The 15,434-nt window shown below is 49.5% G+C and overlaps 1 long non-coding RNA gene across 1 annotated transcript; it reads left to right on the plus strand.

Moving 5' to 3' along the window:
- Positions 1–2,557: 2,557 nt before the first annotated feature.
- On the plus strand, positions 2,558–4,962 carry LOC128853216 (uncharacterized). The gene is made up of 3 exons (XR_008451543.1): positions 2,558–2,668; positions 4,343–4,466; positions 4,628–4,962. It is a non-coding gene; the product is annotated as an uncharacterized LOC128853216 (long non-coding RNA).
- Positions 4,963–15,434: the final 10,472 nt, after the last annotated feature.

A 15,434-nucleotide genomic window follows, 5' to 3' on the forward strand; every position in this document is an offset into this window, starting at 1 on the left:
ACATTGCTGTTCTGGGTGAAGGGGGTGTTGTTCTGCAAGATCTCAACATCTATTCACCTCGACAGGAGCAGGAAGAACTCTACACCTCTCCCAGGATCTCAGCACGTTGCATGGAGTTGAAACCTTTTGTCTCCTTCTTTTTTTTTTTTCTTATGCGTTACAGTCGCATTATAAAGAAGTCCTGCAGAACATTCAATTACTTACTGCACAATTATAATCATATTTGTATACCGATAAGTAGGTCACCAGTCTCTTAGGTTAATCAATTATAATGGCATTCACACCGGTTTCTTTCATAAATCACTGGCTTTTAGTGTATCTACTGAGATAATGGAGGAAAACCATCTAATTTTGATCTAACTAGAATGAAATGTGAATGTGCATAATTTGCTCTTACAAAGTGTATCTAATGTTCTCTACATCTATATTTATTTGTGCTGTTTCATGCTGCATATCTCTTAAGTAGCAAAAAAACCACAGAGCCTGCTGCACTTAAAACTAAATGACCCAGAGTAACACAATTTATCTGCATTTATTTTACATTGTTCATCATGACAGATATTTTAATAACCCACTCTGATGGTTGGTGCACTGATTACCAATCACACCGAAATTGGAGGCCCGACAGCCGGATTGTTTGATGTGCTGTAAGAATATTTGGGAGAGCTGTTTTGCTGTGTAAACTAAGCAGTTAAGTGGAGAGGGAGAGCTTTACTTGGGCTGGAGGCTGCAAAGGCTTTAGGACATAGCTAGATGCCACCAAACAGTGAACGGGTGCTGAGCCACGGGCACCATAGCTGCTTCACTACCTACTCAAGCGGCAGTTTTCAGACAACTCGGTGAATGGGATAAATCATAAATAAATAGTTTCTCTTTCTCGCCCACTTAATGTGTGTGTCTCAGCACTGCTCTCCAAGAAAAAGTGTGGGAGGTTCCTCAGTGGTGCCCAAGGGCAGTCATTGCTTAGCTGGCTCCAAGGGAGTGAGACGTATGTTGCAAAGTGCAGAGCAAGGTCTAGACCTGTACTACCAGGTCTGGCTCATCCCAGTTTAACAGGAGGAACTGGAGAGGAGGGCTGTGGAGATGTTCCACACTTCTTTTGATGCAGTCCAGGACACAGGTGGGCCATAGACTTATATATGTTCAGGTTTCTCAGGTGTTTTGGGTTTTGGTTTTTTTTTTTTAAAAAAAATTAATTATTGCATGACTGGTTAGCATGGATGAGTCTCGTTTGTTATTGGAATTAACCAGACAAATCGCTCCACCAGCTAAGAATGGCCATGCACTACCACCAATGGAATTGATAAAGAGGTCTCAGTTTGTCAATCCTGTCCGTGTCCGGGCCAGGTGAGGTTTCCAGTGTTGGAGAGGTGGAAATGCAGGGACTGCATCCTGAACAAAACAAGTGTGCAAATTAAAACCAGAGAGGGCTGCTGGGGCTCACCTTGTGCAGAGTTACTGACTACTTTGGAAATGAATTATTGGGTAGGAAATGGATTCTGCTTATGTGCTGTCTATTTTGGAGCTGTGGATTAATTTTGTGTCTATTTCCAAACAAGACCTGAAAGAGCGCTTGAGCTCAGCTTTGTGAGATGACAGTTCTTTGGGTCTTCCCAGCTTCCAGCAACATTCCCTGCCTAAATCGGTGCTGCTGAGGGCAGGCTGCACCTTATGGCTTGCTTCCATGGTGTGAGTTCCATGTCACCACAGACTCAAATGGCTCTCTCATAGCTAACAGGGCTGCTGTCATACCGTTAATCCCAAACCAGCTTGCGAAGGAGAGCTGGCAATAGAGCTGGGTGGAAATTGCTCTTTTTTCTTCTTTTTTTTTAACCTTAATTACAACCTTCTACTAAAAATCTCTGCATTTTCAGAAGCTGCTACATGAGAAATGAACAGCATTTTCAAACTCTCTTTTTTTTTGCAGAAAAACAAGAATTTTTATTCCGGTTTTCTTATTAAAAAAATAGCAGGTTTTATCCAGGGAATGTTTGCTGCATGGAGCAGGGGGTTTTTTGACAAAAAGCTGCTCTTTTTCTTTTCCTGACATTGTTCATTGACAAAAAAATACTCCAGCTACCATGACTCGGCCAACTGGAAGTTCTGGCTTGTTATTAAAGTAACTAATTAGAGGTTTGTTCATGGTAGCAGCACTCATCCATGGGCCCACCAGCCTTATGAGCTCTTCGGGTTCCTGTGCACATCTGGTGACCATGGATGGTAATGGGTTGGGGGGAATGGGATAGAGATGGTACCTTGTTTTCGGGAAGCATCCTTCGTGTCCCAACATGCACAGCATGGGCTATGGGAAGGGATGACAGCAAATCCCTCCACGTCGCCTGTGTTGCTGCTCAGCTCTGCTCCGGAGAAGGGTTTTTGAGGATTTGCGTGTGTCAGGCTCCTATTCTAGGAGGGAAATATGTCAGTAGATCATAGATGGTCTGAGTGATTTATGTTCAATGGTGGAGGTGCCTTAGACCAAGGAGTAGATAAACTGTGGTTTAACTCTTTATTTATGCTTTTAGGGAATTTGGTGTCTTTCAAAAGCACTGGGTCAACGCTATCAGCTGGAAGTTGACTCCCAGTTGGATGGATAAACCTGCTGGAAGGGCTCCACCGGCACTCAGGGCAAACCCCTGTTCCTGTTCTGCATAGGACACTATGGGAGGTATTGAAAAGTTACTTATTTCTTAAATTATTTTATATAGATGGGTTTGATCTGTTTCTACTTCTATGGGAGTTCGGAAGTCCTAGATATCTGAAATGACAGCAGGTGGCACAATAGAGGATTTAGCAGAGTTTTAGGTATGCAGATGAGTTAAATTAATTAATGTTAATCTCTTGAAAATGTATGGCAGAGAAATAACACTTTAGTATATAGAAAGATTCTTTGGGGCTTATTAAAGACCTGGGAGTAATTAATTATGCAGTAACCCATAGTTAAGCAGATGATATCAGTCAGTCACTGGGTAGTTTGGATTTGCCATTTTCCAAAGAGAATCCTTTCTATTTGCTACATGGAGTCAGCCTGCAGCAGCATCTATGAGGGGTGTCCATAGCTCCCGAAATTCCCATGTGTACCACAGGTGTAATTGTCCATGTTTCGCTAAAGGAAAACAATTACAGCATAAAGCATGCAGGCTCAGGCCAGGTATGGTTGCAAGGGAAAATAGAATATTTTGTTAAGAACAGATAGTTAGCTTATTACCTTATAAGCTCTGTTCAATTAATGAAACATGATTTAAAGTAAAAAGGATTGGTACCAACCAAACCACTGCACTATAAGCTCTTCTAATTATGCAATAAGATAATGTCCACCAGATTAAAATTTTAATTAGCTTAATTTAGAAATAGAAAAAAAGCATTAGATTTCTAGTTCTGGAACACCTAAAATGACCTCGGGGCAGGGCAGAGAGGGATGTGGGGAATTGAAAATCAGTTGAGCACCGCGCATGTCCTCATGTCTGCTGTTCATTGTACATGTCCTCATGTTTGCCGTCAGCAAATCTCAGTGGTTTGGGGCTCCTGGGTTTGCTTGCAAGAGGCTGTTTGGAGGGTTTGTGGGATTGTGGGTGCAGGCAGCAGCGCACAGGGGTGCCCTTGGTATTCCCTAACACTCATTTCTAGCTCCAGCTGCCTGCTTTCAGAAGGCAGAAACATGCTGCCTACAATAGGGACTTTTGTTCGGTTTTGTTTTTTTCTCTTTCCTTTTCCCTATTCACAGATTTAAAGGCTAAAACAGACCATTAAGTCCAACTAATCCTACAACCTGCATAACAAAGGCCATCCCGCCCATCCCTTAATTCCTCAATACCATGGCTGACCATGACCATGTGATTATACACCCTCCTGTAAATGCACTGAGAGCCTCTGTGTGCTCCAGCCACTGAGCGAGACCCCACTGAGAACACCCAGTCTTGATTTAAAGACTTTAAGTGGCAGATGATTTATCACATCCCTCATGAAACCACTCCAATGCTTAATTACACTTACAGTAAAATAAGTCATTGGGGCTGAAAGCATGGGGAGCCGTAACACGCAAAGTGCACGGTATACAGTTGTGTTTGGTTATGAGGTGAGGAATCCAACAAATCTCTTTTATGTCTTTTCAGGGAAGAAACAAAGACATCTGAAACATTTGCACAATATAGAATCTCTCCAGCCCATGTCTTGAAAGGGCTAGAGGTTTGCTGGGGAAGCTCTGAGGAGAGGGAGTAATAAAGAAAAGAGGGTTTTATGATGCAAGGTCGAATGGGAAACTTTTATTGGAGAGGCTTGTCCAGCTCCTAGTCCCATGGGGGAAAGGGAGGAATTTGAAAGTGGTGTTTTTCCCTTTTGGAAGGTCGAAGCCATTCCATACAATTGGAAAGCAGCATACGAGAAATACGCTTATTCTTCTGTCACGGCTGTCAAAAATGGACGAGGGGAGAAAGTACCAAACACTACATTTCATCAGAGCCCTGAAGGTAAAAATGATCTGCTGGCTTGAAATTTATCTTAATGAGCGAAATCCAGCCAATGGAACAAGGTGCAGATGAAAGTGACAGATGGGATCATTTAAAGTTTGATTCTTTGCATGAAAGGAAATAATATTTTTGATAAGATATTTTTCTCCTGGTTGTTACAGTGTTCTGCATAGTGTCATAGCCTCCCATTGGCGGTCTCATGTCTCTGGCAGATGAATTTATCCAGAGCCCCTTGAAAATTCAGAGGTAGAAGAAGCTTCTGGAACTCCTCAGCTCATGTAAACCCATGGAGCTGGTCCAACGGCCAGCGGCAAGTGGAGACAGACTTCTTGGCCAAGAGATTTTTGCTAGGTAGGGACTGCAAGCAAAGACATGACAGAGTTTATAATCCAACGTGTGCTTTAGTCATTTAGTTAAAGAAGATTTAGTTAAATGGTGGATTGCTCCCCAAAATGGTTAAAGCTCCACATCTGTTGGGGAAATGCATTTTGGAGAACATCCTATGGAGCAGGGTGAGTGATCCCGGGTTGAACGGTCTAAAGGAGAACCTGTTCTGCATCAAGGTTCCTCCACAGGGATGGCTGCAGCAGCTCTGCTTTGGGGAGGGTTGGATCTTGAGTCTGAAGCCATCCAGGATCAGCACTCTAAAAATATGAGCATGCATCAATCAAGCAGGTTGGAAGAGTGTATAGAAATGTAGCAATTTGCTCCCGAGCATTTTCAGACACAAACAACTGCAAGAATTTACCACTTCTATATAAAAATATCGCTTGGGACCTAGGCAGGTCTGTAAAAGCTCTGTGCAGTTGAAGGATACATTTCCTGCTGCATTTTGATGCTGAGAGTTGCTGTCATACACCCCTTGAAGGGGGGGGGGGGGGGAGGGTGTAGGAACAGATTGTTGGGTGTTGCTTACCTTTAGTAGGGAAAGATGAGCAGGAAAAGGAGCGGAATCGGGCCCCTGCATTAAAACAATAACTGTCTTTACCCTCTCTTTGCACAGGTAATTTTCGCTACAGTAATCCAGTGCATGCACACCACCAGTGTATAACAGAGCGTACACACAACAGCAGCGGATCCTGCCACCCGTGGCAGGGCAGGAAAAAAAAAGCTGAAACCTTTCTCCTCTGCCCATTTGTTTTCTGGTTAGATCGATTCACAGTTAACAAAGGCTCAAGACAAAGCAAAGGTCATCTGTTAGCTTCTCTTATTTAAGCAGCGTTGGCCTAGATTTTACAATCTACACAGCAAATGTTTGCCCATGCAGCCCTCAGCCTGGTGGATGAAGAGCTCCTGTTGGCATCAGTTGGCTAAGGGACAGATGAGGCTGTGGTGGGACTTCTACTGGTCCCCAGCCATCCCTTCTAGGGCCCTACAGCATCCCAAACTAACTCCCAAGCTCTGAGCAGGAGACACGCCGATGATGGGGCCAGTCCATTCTGCTCAGCCTTCACCTGCCGAACTGGTGAACTCTTCGCCATGAGAGTGGTGAGGCTCTGGCACAAGTTGCCCAGGGAAGTTGTGGCTGGCCCATCCCTGGAGGTGTTCAAGACCAGGTTGGATGGGGTCTTGGGCAGCCTGAGCCAGTGGGATGTCCCTGCCCATGGCAGGGGGGTTGGAACTGGATAGGCTTTGAGGTCACTTCCAACCCAAACCATTCTATGGTGCTCACAGCACGGAGCGGGTACCCTCACATCTAACTTTCCTGTCCAAGGCAAGGATGGATCCGGCCAGGGAACAAAAACTGCACATGCACGCCGTGCCACAAGGCTCCGTGCCAGCTGGGTGGAGAAGAAAGGGACTGCAAGGAATTTCTTCAGACGTATTCCAGCAGCGGATTAAAATAGCTGCTACTATTTTAATCTGGGGAAGTGGCAGCTAAGGCACATGCAGGACTGGCAGCATCTCCCACAAAGCAGGGATTCAAAGAGCAGCCTGTGCCTTTAGCAATGCAAATGCAGGGCTGGCCATGAGCCTCTGGCAAAGCATGGCCCCAAGCCAAGAGACCCACACGGGGCGGAATTTAGGATCAGGAGGTATAAATTCAGACTGCTCTGCTTTTCTTTTACTTATTGCAAAGCGTTGTAATGCTATGAACCCTAAGTATTTTGGGGGAAACAACACAAAATCACAGTGCTCAATATTCTTTATTGACATCCAGCCCAGATGGGGATCGTCTACTGAATTCTGGTGTGGTGACATCTAGATTCTAAATGTCGATCTTTGTTTTCTTGTTCCAGAAGTTCCAGTGTAATATAACACAAACATTCTGCCTCCCTTTGGACTTGCGGCGGTGCAGGAGGGATCTACAGAGAAAGGTGGGCTTTTCCTTTGTTAGGAGTCCTTTTACACATAACTGGAAAATTAAACTCCTGCTTTGTCCTTCATTTGTGCTTTGTAGGGGGACGTTTGCCGTACGCCTTTTGCAACTGGCAGAACTAGATATTATATAAAGGAAAGAAAATTTAGCTTCACTTCCTCAGAAACTGAATTATTTATTTGCTATCCCTGGCAAATCTGCGTTTGCAAAATCTCACTGTGAAACGAGCATTTCTTTGTTTCACTGGACTACGAGATCACTCCCTGAAGATTCATCAGCCCTGCTGCTCAGGAGGCTCTGGGAAGAAGCGGGCATCAAAGGTTCCTTTATTTATTATTATTTGGTAATGCTCGGGGTTCTTTTTGTTTCACCTTCATTTATTCTTTCATTCATTTTACAAATTAAGTAATTGAATGAACTCATTTGTGGAAATTCAAGACCTCTTCCTGTGATTTTGTTTTGCTCCTGTATTTGATTCCCTTTCCCACAGATTACACAAGACAGCGTTGTCCAATTCAGCATCAGCGTCAATAAGCAAATATTTATACAGCATCCAAGATGCCGTCTGTACACAGAATGGCACCAAATAAAGATAAATCAATATCTACTACACGAGCACTAAAGAGCGCCCAGGCAAACGGGTGGTACCAGGTTAAACGAATCTGTTTCAAAACCAGAGTAATTAAACAGAGGCAATTGAACTGTGAAGGGCTGAACTTGCCTTTACGATTTCTTTCAATGCAATTAACCTCAGAGCCTACATGGTTGACCTCAAGTAACCCCTAACATGACCCCAGAGAGGTGCTTTGACCACAAGTAACCCCTGGGCCTACCTGGATGACCTCAAGTAACCCCAGGGACTGACTGCATGACCTCAAGTAACCCCTGGGCAAGACTGGATGACCTCAAGTAACCCCTGGGCCTACCTGGATGACCTCAAGTAACCCCAGGACCTGACTGGATGACCTCAAGTAACCCCTGGGCCTGCCTGGATGACCTCAAGTAACCCCAGGGCCTGACTGGATGACCTCAGGTGACCCCAGGGACCTGACTGGATGACCTCAAGTAACCCCTGGGCCTACCTGGATGACCTCAAGTAACCTCAGGGCCTGCCTGGACGACCTCAAGTAACCTCAGGGCCTGCCTGGATGACCTCAAGTAACCTCAGGGCCTGCCTGGATGACCTCAAGTAACCCCAGGGCCTGCCTGGATGACCTCAAGTAACCCCAGGGCCTGCCTGGATGACCTCAAGTAACCCCTGGGCCTACCTGGACGACCTCAAGTAACCTCAGGGCCTACCTGGATGACCTCAAGTAACCTCAGGGCCTGCCTGCATGACCTCAAGTAACCCCAGGGCCTGCCTGGATGACCTCAAGTAACCCCAGGGCCTGCCTGGATAACCTCAAGTAACCCCAGGGTCTGCCTGAATGACCTCACGTAACCCCAGGGCCTGACTGGATGACCTCAAGTAACCCCTGGGCCTGACTGCATGACCTCAAGTAACCCCAGGGACTGACTGCATGACCTCAAGTAACCCCTGGGCCTACCTGGATGACCTCAAGTAACCTCAGGGCCTGCCTGGACGACCTCAAGTAACCTCAGGGACTGACTGCATGACCTCACGTAACCCCAGGGCCTGCCTGGATAACCTCAAGTAACCCCAGGGTCTGCCTGAATGACCTCACGTAACCCCAGGGCCTGACTGGATGACCTCAAGTAACCCCTGGGCCTACCTGGACGACCTCAAGTAACCTCAGGGCCTTCCTGCATGACCTCAAGTAACCCCAGGGCCTGCCTGCATGACCTCAGGTTGACCCCAGGCTCAGCCTGGATGACCTCAGGTGACCCCAGGGCCTGCCTGGATGACCTCAAGTGACCCCAGGGGCCTACCTGGATGACCTCAGGTGACCCCAGGGCCTGCCTGGATGACCTCAAGTTGACCCCAGGGTCTACCTGGATGACCTCAGGTGACCCCTGGGCCTGCCTGGATGACCTCAGGTGACCCCAGGGCCTGCCTGGATGACCTCAAGTTGACCCCAGGGCCTGCCTGGATGACCTCAGGTGACCCCAGGGCCTGCCTGGATGACCTCAAGTTGACCCCAGGGCCTACCTGGATGACCTCAGTTGACCCCAGGGCCTGCCTGGATGACCTCAGTTGACCCCAGGGCCTACCTGGATGACCTCAGGTGACCCCAGGGCCTGCCTGGATGACCTCAGTTGACCCCAGGGCCTGCCTGGATGACCTCAAGTAACCCCTGGGCCTACCTGGACGACCTCAAGTAACCTCAGGGCCTGCCTGCATGACCTCAAGTAACCCCAGGGCCTGCCTGGATGACCTCAGGTTGACCCCAGGCTCAGCCTGGATGACCTCAGGTGACCCCAGGGCCTGCCTGGATGACCTCAAGTTGACCCCAGGGCCTGCCTGGATGACCTCAGGTGACCCCAGGGCCTGCCTGGATGACCTCAAGTTGACCCCAGGGCCTGCCTGGATGACCTCAGGTGACCCCAGGGCCTGCCTGGATGACCTCAAGTTGACCCCAGGGCCTACCTGGATGACCTCAGTTGACCCCAGGGCCTGCCTGGATGACCTCAAGTTGACCCCAGGGCCTGCCTGGATGACCTCAGGTGACCCCAGGGCCTACCTGGATGACCTCAGGTGACCCCAGGGCCTGCCTGGATGACCTCAGTTGACCCCAGGGCCTGCCTGGATGACCTCAAGTTGACCCCAGGGCCTGCCTGGATGACCTCAGGTGACCCCAGGGCCTACCTGGATGACCTCAGGTGACCCCAGGGCCTGCCTGGATGACCTCAAGTTGACCCCAGGGCCTGCCTGGATGACCTCAGTTGACCCCAGGGCCTGCCTAGATGACCTCAGGTGACCCCAGGGCCTGCCTGGATGACCTCAGGTGACCCCAAGGCCAGCCTGGATGACCTCAAGTAACCCCTGGGCCTACCTGGATGACCTCAAGTAACCTCAGGGCCTGCCTGGACGACCTCAAGTAACCTCAGGGCCTGCCTGGATGACCTCAAGTAACCCCAGGGCCTGCCTGGATGACCTCAAGTAACCCCAGGGCCTGCCTGGATGACCTCAAGTAACCCCTGGGCCTACCTGGACGACCTCAAGTAACCTCAGGGCCTACCTGGATGACCTCAAGTAACCTCAGGGCCTGCCTGCATGACCTCAAGTAACCCCAGGGCCTGCCTGGATGACCTCAAGTAACCCCAGGGCCTGCCTGGATAACCTCAAGTAACCCCAGGGTCTGCCTGAATGACCTCATGTAACCCCAGGGCCTGACTGGATGACCTCAAGTAACCCCTGGGCCTGACTGCATGACCTCAAGTAACCCCAGGGACTGACTGCATGACCTCAAGTAACCCCTGGGCCTACCTGGATGACCTCAAGTAACCTCAGGGCCTGCCTGGACGACCTCAAGTAACCTCAGGGACTGACTGCATGACCTCACGTAACCCCAGGGCCTGCCTGGACGACCTCAAGTAACCCCTGCACCTGACTGGATGACCTCAAGTAACCCCTGGGCCTGCCTGGATGACCTCAAGTAACCCCTGGGCCTACCTGGACGACCTCAAGTAACCTCAGGGCCTGCCTGCATGACCTCAAGTAACCCCAGGGCCTGCCTGGATGACCTCAGGTTGACCCCAGGCTCAGCCTGGATGACCTCAGGTGACCCCAGGGCCTGCCTGGATGACCTCAAGTGACCCCAGGGGCCTACCTGGATGACCTCAGGTGACCCCAGGGCCTGCCTGGATGACCTCAAGTTGACCCCAGGGTCTACCTGGATGACCTCAGGTGACCCCTGGGCCTGCCTGGATGACCTCAAGTTGACCCCAGGGCCTGCCTGGATGACCTCAGGTGACCCCAGGGCCTGCCTGGATGACCTCAAGTTGACCCCAGGGCCTGCCTGGATGACCTCAGGTGACCCCAGGGCCTGCCTGGATGACCTCAAGTTGACCCCAGGGCCTACCTGGATGACCTCAGTTGACCCCAGGGCCTGCCTGGATGACCTCAAGTTGACCCCAGGGCCTGCCTGGATGACCTCAGGTGACCCCAGGGCCTACCTGGATGACCTCAGGTGACCCCAGGGCCTGCCTGGATGACCTCAAGTTGACCCCAGGGCCTGCCTGGATGACCTCAGGTGAACCCAGGGCCTGCCTGGATGACCTCAGGTGAACCCAGGGCCTGCCTGGATGACCTCAGGTGACCCCAAGGCCAGCCTGGATGACCTCTGGTTACCCCAGGGCCTGCCTGGATGACCTCAGGTGACCCCAGGGCCTGCCTGGATGACCTCAGTTGACCCCAGGGCCTGCCTGGATGACCTCAAGTTGACCCCAGGGCCTGCCTGGATGACCTCAGGTGACCCCAGGGCCTGCCTAGATGACCTCAGGTGACCCCAGGGCCTGCCTGGATGACCTCAGGTGACCCCAAGGCCAGCCTGGATGACCTCTGGTTACCCCAGGGCCTGCCTGGATGACCTCAGGTGACCCCAGGGCCTGCCTGGATGACCTCAAGTTGACCCCAGGGCCTACCTGGATGACCTCAGGTGACCCCAGGGCCTGCCTGGATGACCTCAGGTGACCCCAGGGCCTGCCTGGATGACCTCAAGTTGACCCCAGGGGCCTGCCTAGATGACCTCAGGTGAACCCAGGGCCTGCCTGGATGACCTCAGGTGAACCCAGGGCCTGCCTGGATGACCTCAGGTGACCCCAAGGCCTGCCTGGATGACCTCAGGTGACCCCAGGGCCTGTGTGGATGACCTCAGTTGACCCCAGGACCTGCCTGGATGACCTCAGGTGACCCCAGGGCCTCTCTGGATGACCTCAGGTGACCCCAGGGGCCTGCCTAGATAACCTCAAGTAACCCCAGGGCCTGCCTAGATGACCTCAGGTGACCCCAGGACCTACCTGGATGATGTCATGTGTCCTCAGGGGTCTGCCTAGATGACCTCAGGTGACCCCAGGGCCTGCCTGGATGACTTCAGGTGACCCCAGGACATGCCTGGATGACCTCAGGTGACCCCAAGGCCTCTCTGGATGACCTCAGGTGACCCCAGGGGCCTGCCTAGATGACCTCATGTGACCCCAGGGCCTGCCTGGATGACCTCAGGTTACCCCAGAATCTGCCTGGATGACCACAAGTAACCTCAGGACTTACGTGGATGACCTCAAGGAATCCCAGGGTCTAATTGGATGACCTCAAGTATCCCCCGTGCCTAATTATATGACCTCACGTAACTCCTACGGAGTCCCCAGTGAAATGCTTTGATCTCAAGTTATCTCAGAGCCTTCTTGGATGACCTCAAGTATCCCTAGGGCCTCCCTCGATGATGTTAAGTAACCCCTGGTTGGACTCAATGAGCCAGTGGGTCATTTCCTACCCAGTGATTCTATGATTCTGTGATTGGAGCAAATCCCACTGTTTTTACTCCACACAGAACTGTCTATTGAGGTAGCATTACATAACACTGTGTCTTTTCCCACTGTTCCCTTCATGGCCATGTGAAAGAATTCCCTGCTTGGTTTTAGAAAGATGCAACAAATATTTAAGAGCTTTTCTCTCCTATGTGAAACCACTGCTGAAGACCACCCTGCGTTAGACGAGTTAGTCTCTTACCTACCTTCGTTGGGCAAATGCTGCAAGTTTTGTCCTAAAGTAGGTCAAGCACATGAGGTTTGCATTACATATCTTGGAAGAGGGCACAAAATGTCTCTTGGACCATATGGCCTACAGCCTTGGGCTTCATTGGCTCATACCTTTTTTAATTCCTCCTAATCTGCTCATAAGCGCCTCCAAAAGGGTGCTTCACACACCTCACCACTCATCTCCTTCAATGTCTGTTTGCTCTTTGGCTCTAATGCCAGATGGCATTAATATACCCATCACTGTAATTATTCAGACAAGCAAGCAGTGGCAGGAGCAGTCCCAACTTCTCCCTTTTCCCACCAATTCAGATGCATATTTGAAAGAGTCTTTTCATCCCCATGGATCCTGTTCCCTGGAGTTGTCCCAGGCCGTCCTCATCAAAAGGGAATTTGATGTTTCAGCAGTTTCTCAGCCAATGCCATGCTGTGAGAAGAATCAGTGGTGATGGGACAGTATCATTTATTCAGTCTCTAACTGTTGCCCAGAAGCCTGGTACGTGTCCAGATGCCAGCCTCACATCAGCTCTGGCTATAATAAAGCTTTTCACAAGACTGAGATTTAGGTGTGAAATAGAAACACTGCTGATACCTCGTAAGTTTAAAGCTAGACTGCCTTTCCTCTGGCTCCAACTGATGGTGAAAATTCAAGATTTACCGCAATGAACAGCCATGTGTTGGTAAGGAGGTACTTCTGAAAGCTTCCTGTACCCAGCAAGAACTCTGCAAATACCTCACACTAAATCCGTCTACCAATGTGTGATTTCTACAACGTTTACTTAGCAACCAGTCCGCAGCAAAATATAAAGGATTATCTTGCAAGATGAGTCCCTTGAGTTTCCAGGTGTTTCTCTTAAGCTTTAAAGGCTGCCCAGTTTGCCACACACCCAAAAAGCTTTGGGGAATATTTATATTCAGGAAGACAAGATCTGGAAGTGGAGATAAGTGCTAGATCAGTTCAATAGCTGGAAAAAACAGAGGTGTTTTTAGACACCTCAGGCTCTCTGAGACCCATGGCATGATCCAGAGTGAAACCTTAAGCTCACATCTAGTGTGCTTGGTTTTAGGAATGAGCGGTGGTAATGCCATAGTGACAAGAAGAAAAGCTTTGATGCCCACATTACAAAGGATACGTAAACTTGTATTATTCCTTTGATTAGCTACTCTCTTATATGTCAAGTCTATGAATAATCAAGCCTCATTTTCTACTTAGTTTTACTCATCACCCTGCTGCTCCACGCCTTTGATCATTTGCATATCCTTTTTCCAGATAGAGGCCTTACTCTGTGAAGCGCTAGCAGAGCTTCTGCCCCTCTCTCACATCATTTCTTTGGTCCCTTGCCGGCCACTTCCTTGCTCTCAGCCCTGCTTTTCCACCTGTGCAATGACTGTCTCACCACTCTGTCTCATCCTCAGGGAAGAGGGTGGTGTCTTCATGCTGTCTGTCCCCCCGTGATGTCTTTTAACTCTACAATCCAGTTTTACCCAGCCTCAACAGGGAAGTGTACTTGGTTTTCACAGGTCTTATGGCAGTGGTGGTAGGAGAGATTCTTCTGGGACAGTGGAGGACAAGGCTGGAGCATCTGCTCCATCACTTTGGTCACCCACAATGGGAAGCATGGATCACAAACATGTTCAGCCATCAGCTGCTCCAGCTGAGAAAGACAATTCCATAAAACAAAGCATCAGTACTTGGACTGCTGACAGTTGTGTTTATTGTTTTCAAAAATATGCTATTTTCACAACACAGGAAGATTTCCTGTAGGTTTTTTTTTTCATTTCTCTTCTCCCCCCTTCCTGCACAGCTACTGGAAGAAGAATCACATTACGAAGAGATTTAGCAAAGCAAAGTGAACGGCTCATTTTCATTTCTTTTAATTTAGTTATTCTAATTGTGCAAATATAGTTTCCTTTCTGATTTGAAAAGACCTCATTCTCCCAGCAGCAGCTGAGGTTACCCCAGCCCCGGTGGGGGCTGCCGCAACCCAGTCCTGTCTCTCTGCCTGGGGAGTTTACGGCTGCCCTCACCCCTGCCTGTACCTCTGCAGAGCAGCCAACCCTGGGAGCTGCTCTGGCTGAAATGGCACGAAACCTCGATCCTTCCAATAAGCTGCAGGCACTAATGCCTAATAAAGCTCAGTTTTACACACCCAGAGCTTAGCTTACCTCAAAGCTGGTGTGCGTTTCCCTTTTGTTGGGGCCAAGCAGCCAGCAGCTGCCAGCCAAATGCAGAAGTGAAATTCAGATGGTGTGGAAATAAAGGCCTTTAGAAAATAGGCAGGGATGTGATGATCAGTCGCACACAAAGAGCTAACAATATTTTCCTAAAGCTGCAAAGGTCCATTTACGGCTTGAGGCACGAGAAGCTGTATTGATCTGGCTCTGGGCAAATACCCGGTGCCTTTGCACACAACCTCCTGCCTTTCACAATGTAGAGAAGGGGAAGTCAGCCTAAGATGAAATCCAGAGCAGCTTGACCCTGCTGTTGCATCCACAGAAGCAGAAAGGCGCTGTGACTGGAGGTGCTGGGGGAGCAACTGCTGCTGTGGCAAGGGGCACAGAGGACCAGACGGTGGGAGAGGATGCTCATAGACGGGAGAGAAGAGGAGCAGTGACCATACCCATGTGCTCGTCAGGGCACAGCCACAAATGACACGGAGGTGTCAGTAGAGGAGAACGGTGGTGCATGGGGAGCAGGAAGAGGGTCCCTTTGTTTGGGGTCTGTGGGGATACCATGTGCTGGGAGGACGGCAGAGATTTGTTTTCCACTAGGTGCTCAGCACTTTTGCTTGACCTCTTAACTTACACCAGCTGCCGCGCCAGCAGTTGAAAGTTGCCCATGCTGTAACACCTTAACAGCTCTGTTTTGTCCTACTTTTATCTTGTTTGGGGCAATTTTCATTTCTTTAGAGCCTAAGCAAATGTTTTGTGTCCCTGGATCAAAGCTAGGGAGCATCATTTACATACTGTGGGTGAGAAGGCAGCAGACTGGA

This window comes from Cuculus canorus, chromosome 10 (genome assembly GCF_017976375.1).
Source record: "Cuculus canorus isolate bCucCan1 chromosome 10, bCucCan1.pri, whole genome shotgun sequence".
Taxonomy (NCBI): domain Eukaryota; kingdom Metazoa; phylum Chordata; class Aves; order Cuculiformes; family Cuculidae; genus Cuculus; species Cuculus canorus.